Raw genomic sequence first — 13,089 nt, forward strand, 5'->3', positions numbered from 1 at the left:
AAGATATAATTTTCAGAGGAATGTCTAGTCATAGAACTTTCGCCGAGTCCTCTTATTGTGTCAGAAAACATGGCAGTAAAAACATGTATTGTACATTGCAGTTGAGCAGTGAAGTCGGACATGTTAGTTGGAAACTGGACTACGATGCAATTCATGTAACCTAAAGTTTCAGAAAGTCATGGGGTGCTTCAGTCTCAAAAACACATATGTCAGCACTAGATTTGACATCAATTAGATTGTCTCTGTGCCCATCATGTGTAGGATCTATGGCACTGCTAGTACTGCCCCATCCCTTTATGCCATCATGGTGGGTCTGATGGCTCAGTGGACTAATGCACTCACTTTAGGAATCAGTGTTTGAACTTATGATCACAGGTTCGAATCCTAGCATCATCATTCCGTGTTGTGTAACAGTGAACATCTGTGTTGTATTTACTTAATGTAATCCCCTCATGACAAAGCGTCACTTACTAGAATTGATCGTCAATTAGAATGTTAACAATATTGGCGAGGAGCTGGCTTGAACATTATTTCGACCCATATTCCACAAGAAGACGCAAGACACCATGAAAGATTTGTGAGGAGACACAGTTGTGCTACGGAGAACTGAAAGGTAGCGCGGTGTCTTCCTAGACAGTGCTAGGTACTGGAAGTACTGCAAACTTAAGGGGGTCAACACAGGATTTAAGCTCTAGTTAAAGCTTTAAATTGTGCAGCAATGTACTTTTACTTCGCCCAAGCACTTTGCGCTGCGAGTACTGTTGGTTGAACTCGTGCCCACAGGCAGAGCATTCATGAGCAACCACACAGGAATGCGCACAGGAGGAACGTTCGCAAAGGACCTTACATGTAGGCGCGTCAGAACGGGGGCATTTTGGATAGGGAGATTTCCTATTGGCCAACCAGCATGCTGTGGCCTTGTCCTTGAATCGCGATGCAGAGCCATTTTGGAAAAGGAATCTGATTGTCTTTCAGCTCTTTACAGCCATGTGCACTCCCTGTATGAGGGCTGCTAACGAAGCGCTCTGAAGCAATTATGGACAACAGAAAGTATTATTTTAATGAAAATAGCTCCTGAATTTGTTGCTGGTCCCATCTACATGTGGAAAAGTATTTTTTAGCTATATTTCACGCGCTGAATAGTATTTATTACATTCTTTGTTGGGTTTTTATATAATGCAATAACCCTTGATGACTGTTTTCTTGTACAACAATATGTGTGCTGCGCAAACATTCTCCCTCACTCCTCCATAATCTTTATATGACAATGGCTGGTGACCACCCATCAAGTAGCAAGAGTGGAAGGAATATTTTCTTAATTATATTGACACCATTGAGGTGAAGAATTGTCTCAACACAGGAAAAAGAAAATCCTGTTAGACTCATTGGGGCTACAAGGCCTCAAAGTCTATAACTAGGGAAAAGAAACCTTGCACAGCAGAAGGTTCAGAGGTGTTTCAAAATCATTTAGAAGATTCAGATAGATACTATTCTACTTCAGTTTGTATAGCTATTGACAGCCATCATTATTTGAGGGGAAAACAAAGTAAGATGGACCCAATTGAGTAGTTTGTTTCTAAAGTTAAGAAACTTGCATTAGCATGTAGATTTGATGTGTTACATGAACTTATTAGGGACCAAATCATAATGCATGTTAGGGAGAGGGGTTGGCCTAACGGCTAAGGCGCTCGACCTCAGACCTGGGGATCTGGGTTCGAGTCTCGGTAACGACGCCAAAAACCCCCTGTGATTCTGGGCAAATCACTTAATCTCCCCGTGCCTAAAAAGTGTGTCCTCATGTAACGTAACTGGTGCTATGTAAAGCGCTCTGATAACTGGTTCGGTTCTAGTTCGCGCTATATAAAAACTCTGGGGGAAAAAAAAAACCAATGAGTACATACAAGAAAGATTACGGGTGTATGGCGAGTCACCAATGGGTGATGTAATAGCAGTGGTTAAGAAAGCGGAGATTTCTAATTAGTGTGCCAAAGCTGTAGAGATTAAAGTGAAAGATATTCAGAAGGATGTCTTTGGTAGGGTGAAAGAGAGAAAGAAAAAAGAAAAGGAAGAACAATAAAAAAGTAGTGTAAAGCCCTCTGAAAGAAAATGTTAAAGATGCGGAAGCAGTGATCATTTGACGTATAGCAAAAAATATCTTGTACGTAATCAAAAGTGTGGGGCCTAAGGACACTTCTCTAAGGCTTGTAGGAAGGGCAAAGGCAACAAAAAAGTAGCAGTGATACAAGATGAGTCCAGTACAGATTCTATCGCTGAAGTGCCTATCGGAGAGGGTACATTCAAAGATATTGATTGTGTCTTGGGAATTAATGAAACCAATAACACTTATTAAACTAATGGTGATGGTGTGAACCATCTCTCTTTTTTTTTTGATTTTGAGAAAAAGCATTTAACAATACAGATTCCAGTTTACACAGCAGAATTGGTTATTTAGAGATATTAGCAATCAAAATTATTTAACAATAAGTTCATACGGTAAAACAAAATATTCATTGAAACTAAGATTTAGGAAAGCAAAAGACAAGACAAGATATGAGAGAAAGAGAAGAAAAGAAAAATAATCAGTACAACAAAGGATCAAAGTTCTTTCAGCCATCCCAATCCGCCACCGGCGCCCAAATCCTGGTTGCCAATTGTCACCTCCTCCCCCCTTTACACGAAAAGGCAGAAAATTCAAACCTATGAATAGCTAGCAATCTTGCTCGCCACTGCATGAAGCTTGGAGCTTCCGGAGATAACCACTGAGATGTTATGCATAGGCGGACGCGACATAGCAATAAATATAAGGGCTGAATCATATAGAGAATTAGTATCTGCTAGACTATTGCCAACATCAACCCCGAATATCACTAGTGCTGGAGTCAATACACACCTAATCTTAAGTGTGGCATTAATAAAGCGCTCAATATCTTCTAAAAACCCACCAAGGGATGGGCAGGAGTAAAACATATGGATTATATCGGCTGCCAGTAACCCTAATCGTGCACAAGCATTGCCCTTTATGGCACCTCACTTTGCAATTTTGGCGGGCGTGTAATATAAATCTAACATTGCCCTATAGCTTTGAGTCTTAAGTGACCCTGACACAATAACCTGACTGGCAAGTTCTAAAACCAGAGTTAAATCAATACCTGCCCTCCCAAGTTTCAATTCCATCTTAGCGCTTTGGGCTGTCAAATCATCCGGAAGGGTTGATACTATGTATTGATATATCATTCCTATTCGGCTTCTTTTCTTAATCAATTCAATCATTGGTACTTTATCCAAAATACCCGGAGTTTTCTTAAGATGTTTAGAAATATAGCTTTGAATCTGCAAGTACTTAAAAAAAATCACGTGGAGATAACTTAAATTTATTCTTAATTTCACTATAAGGTGACATTTGTCCGTCCTCCACCATATCACCCAGCCAATAGATGCCCTGCCTTTGCCAGCGATACATGGTATAGTCTTGAAAGATACTAGAGAACACTCGGGTGGCTTTAAAAGGCGTATACAGATTAATATTTGGAATAGTTAGTTTCTTCCTAATTATCCGCCAAATAGTACATGCAGCGATCATAACTTTGAAGCGGGTTCTCTTATAATAGCTGGGCTACAGGACCTCGAGCAGAATGCCCTTTGCAGCAGCGCCCAGCCCTATCTCAAAGATGGTTGGGCGATTGCATATTGGTACATTCACTTTATCTCCACATATCAGCAGACCCATTCCTTGTAGCATTGCTGACCAGTAATACATAACAAGACTGGGAACAGACCCGCCCCCCCGATCTCGAGGAAGGCACATCCATTTAGCTGACCGACGTGAGCGCCTGTAACCCCAAAGAAACCTATTACAGACCCTATCAGCCTTAGTCAGACTGCTTTGAGAAAATAAAAGAGGGATGGTCCTAAAGAAATATAAAACCTTAGGAAGAACTAACATTTTAATAACGCTACAACGTCCATATAAAGATAAATGTAGACTGTCCAGTCGCTCCAATTTGGCGTTCACTGCATCTATCACCGGTAGGATATTTAGATCCGGAATGCTATCCACTGTAGGACTTATGTGGACAGCCCGATACTGCCTCAAAGTGCCCTGCTAGCTCCTTAAGTTCCCTAAACGCAGATGAAACGTCAGATGTTATAACGACTATATCATCTGCATACGCTAGCAGATTATACAGAGTATTACCAGCTCTTATCGGTACTATACTCTGGTTAGCCTCAATTTTGGAGAGAAAAGGGTCTATATAGAGGGCAAACAGCAGGGGTGAGCAAGGACACCCCTGCCGCGTGCCCCTAGTGATAGGGAAAGAGCTAGTCTGCTGTCCAGAAATGCGAAGTTGAGCTCTTGGAAAGAAATAAATCGCGCCGATCGCCTGTATAAATTCTACAGGAAATCCTTTCCATTTAAGTACGGCCCACAGGAACCCCCAGGAGACCCTGTCGAACGCCTTCTCGGCGTCCAACAGGATCAACCCGAGGGGAGAGTTCGTAACATGAGCCCAGTCTAATAAGGCAATAGAGCGCCTAAGATGGTCCGCCGTGTCCCGACCTGGAATAAATCCATGCTGGTGCACAGAGACCAGCGGAGTGATCACTTGCGCAAGTCGACCTGCCATTATTTTTTAATACATTTCCGAATCACTATTAATTAGTGAAATCGGCCTGAATGATGATGGTAGTAACTCAGGTTTGCCTTTTTTTTTTAAACAGCACTATGGTTGCGTTTCGCCATGATTCAGACACTATGCCCCTCTGGGCTGCTCTTAATACCTCAAGGAGAAGCTGTCCAATTTCCACTAAGAATACCTTATAGAATTCTAGTGGAACTGTATCTGGGCCAGCAGCCTTACCGCTAGCCAAGGAATTTACAGCAAGCTCGACCTCCTCCCATTGAATGGGCACGGTCAAAGATACAGCCTGTTCCGGGGAGATAGAAGCAGTTTCAATATCAGCTAGAAAATCTTCTGCAGCCCTCTCTATATCTGAACTGGAAATATCTTCTCTATATAAAGAAGAATAAAAATCCAAAAATACTGCATTGACCTCCTCCTGGGTATCCCGTATTATTCTGTGTTTGTCTTGAATTTTTACAACCTGACTCTGTATGCTTCGTTGACGGAGTCTCTTGGCAAGGACCCTGCCTGAGTTCTCCCAAAACTCAAACATCTCTGTGCGATATTGTAAATACTTCAATGCTATGTCCCGGCCAAAAGACTCCAACAACCCGGCTTTGAGAATTGCAACTTTTTGTTGGCTGGACGCTATATCATATCCATTCTTAATGTTTAAAGCAAGTTTTATTTCTGCCTCCCTTAGCTCTTTCACCCGAATGCGCGTCTGCTCTTGTTCTAAATTCCACCTATAAGAGGAGAAACTTTTAGTCTCACCCCGAAGTCCAGCTTTTAGCGTATCCCAAACTACTTGGTCTGTAGCCGACCCCTTATTAATATTCAGAAATTGAACTAGCCATTTTTTAATGTGTGCACAATACTCTTCCTCATATAATAACTTCCTTTCAAACGTCCAATCCCTTGGAGGTTTCCTAATTCGTGGCCATGGACCTTCAGCAATCAGTGGGTTATGATCCGTAAGGAGCCGTGGTGGACAAAAAATAGAAGAAACAGCTGCCACTTGTTTTGAAAGAAAAACATAATCTAACCTAACATTTTTCTTATGGGGAATAGAGTGATACGTAAATCCATCTTCCGTTTTATTATGCAAAAATCATAAATCTACAAGACCATGTTCATGAAGAAGAGCCTGGAGTGCTTTAAATACTTTTGGCTTTCTCCCCACATAATTACGATCTGCAGCAAGGTCAAAGTCACTTAAAATATTAATGTTCATATCTCCAATCACAGAAGAAGTGGGCTAGGCCAAGCTGCTAATTCAACGTCTAAATATTTAAACACCTCAGGATCATCTAAATTCGACCCATAAACATTACAAATCGTGTGAACCATCTCTCTAGACTATCTCGAAACAAACCTGATTGCAACATTAGACTAGGAGGTGTAGAGATGCTCATAGTGGCTGATTCTACCCCCCCCTACATTATAGTTGATGAAGTGTGGGTAGAAACATGTGTTGTGGTACTGGGGACATATTTGAAACCCTCTCATGTGGCCCCTGAAAGTTTTACAGGAGTGCCGATACCCATGGTAGGATATATGAATGTTACTTTTGAGTTTAGAGGATGGAAAGCCATGGGGAAAATATGTGGCATAAGAGGGTCCATCTGTCTTAGGCTCGATCAATCAAAGAGAACTACTGGACATTATATTGGACCCAGCTAGTACTGAACAAGTGTTGGTAATGAGTAAAAGCAAACGCCATGGTGTGAGATTTAAAGATTTGTTCCCTGAGGTGTTTTCAGGGAACTTTGGTTTTATGGATTGTTATTCCCATAAAAACATTTTAAAATGAGATGTTATTCCTAAGGTACACAAATCAAGAGCTATTCCTTGGGTTTTGAGAGTAGAGGTCAATAAAAAAACTTGACCATTTACTCAAGGGACAAATTATTGAGGAAGTGAATGCTGCAGAATGGATTGCACTGTTGTTAGTTGCCAGGCGAGCTAATGGGAAAATGTGGCTATGTGTAGATTTGAGAGAACTCAATAAGAATATAGTTGTAGAGAAATTCCCATTAACTAAAATGAATGAAATGTTGTCAGTGACGAAAGGGATTGAGTGTTGTAAATCTGTAATCTTATTGTTTGTAAACCACTAGATGAAATGACACATTAATAGCAAAAATGTAACCACCGTCATTACTCCTAGGGGATGTTATCAATATGTATGCATGGCGTTTGGACTCACCTTTGCGGCAGTAGTCTTCCAAAATTTGATGCACAAGTTGTTTGCTTATATGCCTGGCACTGTTTTCTTTCAAGGTGAGATACTGTTCATGGGGAGAGTAGAGAACAACATGACATCAGAGTGGAAGAGGTGTTGAAAAAGTTGAGAGAAAGTGGCTTAACAGCTGAATTTTTAAATGTAAATTTGGGGTGCAATCTTTAGGTTACCTAGGACATGAAATTACAGCTGATGGCATAAAATCTATAAAAGAGTTATTGATGGCTGTGAGGGAAGCTCCAGCTCCCAGAAATAAAGATGAGCTGAGGTCATTTTTAGGGTTGGTGGAGTTTTATGCACAATTTGTCCTGAATTTCTCGGAGAAAACAATCAAGAGAGGAGAGTGGAGTTTAAGGCCCTTGCCACTTGTCATCGTATCTTGAGCGGCAAAGCACCTTTTCCGCTCCAGAGTCTAGTATCCCATTATGAGCCTGTACGCAGTCTTCGGTCCTCGCAGACCGGGCTGTTAAAAGTTCCAAGAATATTTAAAGCTCGTATGGGAGGTAGATCCTTTAGATACCTTGCTCCCAAATGCTGGAATAATCTTCCGCTGGAACTTCGGCTTGAACCCTCCGAAGTCCAGTTTAGGAAAAAACTTAAAACGCACCTTTTCAGCAAATAGCTTGTTTGGGAGGAGGGGGGACAGTCACTCCACTTGTCATAGCGCGGGGACACGCCAGTGGCGTAACCAGGCGCTTAATAAATGCCCATTAATAATAATAATAATAATAATAATAACTTACACCAACTATAAAAAAATTTTACTTTGTATGAAATGCCACATTGCAGACTGATTTTGAGAATATAAAAGAAAGTATTTGCACATAATAGGAGCTACAAAATTTTGATCACAAACTTGTATATGCATTGACAACCGATGCTAGCAAACAACAAAGGAATTGGGTCTGTGTTAAGTCAAAGAGATATTAAAGGTGAGGAGTTCTCCATTGCATTTATATATTGGGCATTGACACCAGCAGAAGAATGTTATTCTATAATGGAAAAGAAAACGTTTACTGTAGTGTGGGGATTTGAATACTTTAGATATTTTGTGTGGGGTTTTCAAATGGAGATAAGGTGTGACCAAAGACCACTATTAAAAGTGTTGCAAACACTAGGAGCTACTCAAGGCAACTCCTATGATTGCAAAACCTTAAGACTGTTAGACTACGGGTATACATTGATTTATATTCCTGGGGTCAGAAATAAGGTAGTGGATTGTTTAAATAGACTGCCATTACCTTTGGAAGATGATCCTGATGAAAATTGGGAAGAGTTGAGTGTAGCATGGACTTGGGGAGAAATGATGAGTCCTATTACTGACAAAGAATGGAAGGATGCCAGTATAAAGGATGAAATGGAGGAGAAACTTAAGAATTTCATTGTAGAAGGATGTCCAGGAAAAAAACTCTGGCACAGGAGTACAAATGTTTCTGGGAGATAAGCAATGAATTATCTGTGATAGGTGAGAATATTTTAGAGGATCTAGAATTATACCACCTAAGGGTTTGAGAGAGACCATTATTCAATAGAGTCATGAAGGACATCTAGGTAACGTCAAAATCAAAATGAAGATCAAGGAGAGTTATTGGTGGGCAGGTCAAGATGTTGACGTGGAGAGAGTTATTAAACAGTGTGAACTGTGTGAGGGTGCAGACATATCCCACATTTTACTAAAACCACGCCTGTGTCCAATACCGTGTCCTGTGATGGCATGGGAATCCATAGGGGGTTGATATTATGGGGCCTATAAGTGAGAACAAAGGTGAGGTGTGGTATGTACTGGTTGCCATAGATTATTTTTCAAAATGGTCAGAGTTGAAATTTGCGAATAGTGCCAAGTAGTATTGTTTTTGGATGAAATCTTTCAGAGATTAGAATTACTTAAAAGAATCATCATGGACAATGAGAACTTTCTCAAACGTAACAGCATAGAACATAAACTGACTTCAATTTATCTTCTCTCTGGGAATGGTGAAGTGGAAAGATTCAACTGTGTGGTGAAGGAATCTATGTAATTGACTTAGTGCAGGAATTTAAATTGGATGGTGAGCATGAAGAAAATGGTGTGGATGTATCACACTACTCCTACAGTATCATGGTTTAGGCCTTTTACCAAAATGAGAGGGAGGGTGCCTTTCATGAAGGTTAATCAGAGTTGGATGGCAAATTCTAGATTCCAGCAGTGGTGACCTAAAGTGGTGAAAATGAACATTCGGAAGGCACAGGAGAGGTACAGAGAATATTAGAATAAAAAAAGTGGTTACAAAGATTTTCAAGAGTGGTGGTGTGTTAAATTACCATTTTAAAGTGAAAAAAGGAGAGAGTAAATATTCTGATCCATTGGAGGTGTTAAAGATGTGTACTAACTAATTCTGCAGGTCTGAGTGATGGTGTGTGGCAGAAGTCGATTTGTGAGGTGTAAAAAGAGATTACAATTGGTTAGATGCACATCATTTGGATAACTGTGAATGAGGAAAAGTGGAGAAACAACAATGTGAGTAATGAGGGTAGTACTTAGGATGTTAGGGTGAAGGTGTATATAGTTTGTGTGTGCCTAATTGAGGAAGATGGTTAGATCAAACAAACATAGGACCACAGTCTAAGAGCAGGTCTGGAGTAGGAATCAAACTCCCTGCATATTTGAAGGATTATGCTGCTTGAATAGATATTGTTGTCATTATATTTTATGTTTAGGAATTTATATTTAAAGTTAGAGTTTACCATGTATAACAAAGCAATAGTTAATCTTTATTAATGTTATTTTGTGAAAGCCTAGATATTAATGATTTAACCCCTTCGACGCTCATGACGAGCTGGGCTCGTCATGAGGTAGCCTCCTCGCACGCTCATGACGAGCCCAGCTCGTCATGAAACATGGGAATGAGTAAATCTCAGCGTACGGGCGGAATTCCGCCCGCACGCATGCGGTTAAGGAAGGAGATGTGTTGTGTCTACCTAATGTAATCTCCTCACGACGAAGTGTAGAATGCATTGATAGCAGCACTAGTAGAGTTGTTCCAGTCATTTAGAATGTTAACAATAAGGCAGTGGAAGATTGCCTACCATTAGGAGTGGACATGTTGGCCCCTACTTATATGAATTGCTTTCTAGAAGAATACAACTTTCAAAACGAGCTCATTGTGGTTAAATGTCTTAACAATCTGTAATCAGTATTTGTATCTGTAATGGGTATTTTGTGTTACCAGGTCACTCATGTTTGAGCTGACATCTTAATAAGTTTTGTGTGTTGCAGTTTTGGGTTGCCTTAGTTTAGCTAGCAATCCAGCTGCCATTGATAACAATGATTTGTAATAGAAACACTTAAACGTGGTGTTCTAATGACATGAAATCATGGTAATGGTATTAATAATATCACCTGAGGTCAAAGGTACAGAACATTAATGATCTTGGTTAGCTATTTACAGCGTCACTGGTTTCAGGTTTCGATGATATAGTGCTGCAATATTGGATGAATCTCTTCTCCCAGATTGGGAGCAATTCGTAATGCTTCAGATTGATTCAGTTTGATTCATTCTGGGCAAATCAGTAAGCCACATTAAAAATATATGGTATTATCCAATGAGTTTTGTGCACAGGCGCATTAACAAAGTAAACTTGGGCATGTGTCCAACCAAGGTAGATCCCAGACACACCAGGCCAGGCACAGAGCCAGGTGCATCCCAGATTAACAGTGGTATGGGCTTAGCACTGCACACTCCTGCACTTTTCCTTCCCCTGAGTGAATCTAGGCGAAATGCTGGACTAGCGCAAAGGAAGACAGGGGTCAGTCATTTTCCCCTCATTGCTGTGTGCTTCCCCATACCTAAATTTACAAAGCGTATGAGCATATGTTAATATCAATTAATCTGCACTCTTAATGCAGGGATATAAGCAAAATGATCACATACTTCCAGGATGGTCTAATGGTTCAAGCCAGTAAAATTCACTCCCAGATCCACATAGGTGGAGTTCCAGTGTCAGTGACATCAGTAGGCCTCGGTACCTTCAGGAACGGGACCCATGGCACCAAATGTGAACTAGAGCAGTGTTTGCTCCTGCTGGTTTTTTTTTAGGTCTGGCTTCACAGCATAGTTGGTTGTAAGACATATTATTACCAGTTCTTTAAAATATACATAGAGTGGGTTTGCTTTGCCCAAAGGATTGTGGCACTCTCACCTGTCTCATGACCGTTGGTGTATCATATTCCTTCCATAGGTGTGCTATGGTTGCAGTGCCTGAACCACTATTGTACATCTGAAAACTACACTTAATCCTCCCAAATTCACTTATCTCACAAATGCAATCTATTCAGATAATAATCATTTTTGAATGCTTTCTGCTTTTTGTTTTTACTGCACTCAGCTTTTTTTTAAATGCTTTTGTCCGGACTTGAATGCGAGTTACCATTACAACTACCACCATTGCTACCACAGGTCTGTCTTTAATGTGCTAACACAAGAACCAACCAATATTAACAAATGCAGTTTACTGGTGTAGCTCATTAAAGCCAGGACTATTGGCTTTGCCAATGCTCATTGAAGGGAGGCGTGTCTGGCTTCATAGTACTTGAGCTGCCAACCTAATCCTCTCCCGCCATGTAGGTATTGTTTGTGAATGAGTACTTGCACATAGGCCACCTGAGTACACATTAAAAGAAAATCAGTTTTCACGAATCAGTATGAATTTCAGATTGTTTTTTAAGTGATTATTTAGGTGCCTGTATTTATAATTGCTGACACATTTTATGTCTAAACATTCAAATAAACTTAAAAGTCTGGTAAATCACAACCATTCCATTAGGCAATAAGTTCTGTGTGTTTTGGTTTTCAAAATAATATTGTTAGAGACGTAAAACAGCTTGCATTCATATCTCATTTGACCAATGTCATATAAGTGTTTTACAATGTACCTTGGTACCGAACACCCTTTATGGCAAAAGACATGAAGTAAGTAAGGCCCCTTTGCTAGTTCAACCTCATTGACAGCCCTGTGTTTAGCATGCCCTCCTATGCTAATCTTGAACTTTAATATTTTTGCACATTTTTAGTTTCAGCCTACTAGACTGCGCATCCACTGTCTGTTGCGGGGCATATTGTGGCTTACCATGAACATAGAGAGGCTTGGTGCCGGTCCTTTGCTTACCATTTGTTGGCTTTCCTTGTCACTCTCATTTCCTGCTTCTTATTCGTGCCCCAGCTTCTCAACCTTTTGTTTGTCCCTCACATAGAGCACTTCCTCTTTACCATGTATGTGATTGCCTGGTATCTGTGCTCAATGTTAAGGAACTACCTTTTTATTTAAGAAGTCATAGAGATTGCATGTGTTTTCGAACTGTCTCCGTCATGTCCTTATCTCTCCTCTCATGCTGCTGCCTAGTCCCATAGTGTTCCTCCGCCCCCCCTCCCTGTTACACTCCCCTCTGTACTTCTCTGTGTTGCATCTGCCTCTCTGCTCTCCCCCATGTTGCTTCCATCCCGGCCCTCCCTGGTATTGCTCCTTTTATCCTCTGCCCTTCCCTGTGTTGCTTCCGTGTTAAGGCATGGCCAAAGTGGAAAATTGCCCAGGACCCCTACCTTCCAGGGGTGGCCCTGGAAAAGTAAACTTTCATTTTATCCATCTCACCTCTGTCTAATTCCATATTTCAGCCTCTATGCCTATCTCCATCTCTGAGTCTCTTTCGCTTTTCCCATTATCATCTCAAGGACATTTGGTGGCCCTGGAAAAACATATTTCTGTTATTTTTTTCGTGTGAACCTTATTTCTGAAAGTTGGTTTGGCAGTATGTGGGCTGCAAGTAGCAGAAAATCTTCAGAAAAATTACAAAGAGAGGGCCCCAAAATATATCTTTCCTGGTGCCCTAAACTCCTTAAGACAAGACTCGGTGTCCTCCACCCTCCCCTTATTGCTTCTGTTACCCCTGGCCTTCTCTTGTTGCTTCATTTTACATATCGTCCCCTGTGTTGCTTCGCCCCCTTGCTTCCGCTCCCCCGATCCCTGTTTAAAAAAATGAAAAAAACACTTTTGCACATCTTATGTGGATTAGAGATAGGTAGGTAATACATGTAGAAGTAGAATGTTGGCATAGGGAGAAAGTAGAAGAACATGGAACTAAAAGACCATGGTTCTAGAGAGCTCGTTAGGTTAATAAACAAGCTTCCCTAAATCGTAACCTGTGTGTTATGCCGTCTTCTTTTCAGCATTTTGCTTTGTTTTTAGTTA

At 40.8% G+C, this 13,089-nt stretch overlaps 1 protein-coding gene across 2 annotated transcripts in view; it reads left to right on the forward strand.

The window, feature by feature from the left end:
• CDK17 (cyclin dependent kinase 17) overlaps positions 1-13,089 on the forward strand; it is a 529,501-nt gene that overhangs the window by 384,357 nt on the left and 132,055 nt on the right. The window lies entirely within an intron of this gene.

This window comes from Lissotriton helveticus, chromosome 1_1 (genome assembly GCF_964261635.1).
Source record: "Lissotriton helveticus chromosome 1_1, aLisHel1.1, whole genome shotgun sequence".
Lineage (NCBI taxonomy): Eukaryota > Metazoa > Chordata > Amphibia > Caudata > Salamandridae > Lissotriton > Lissotriton helveticus.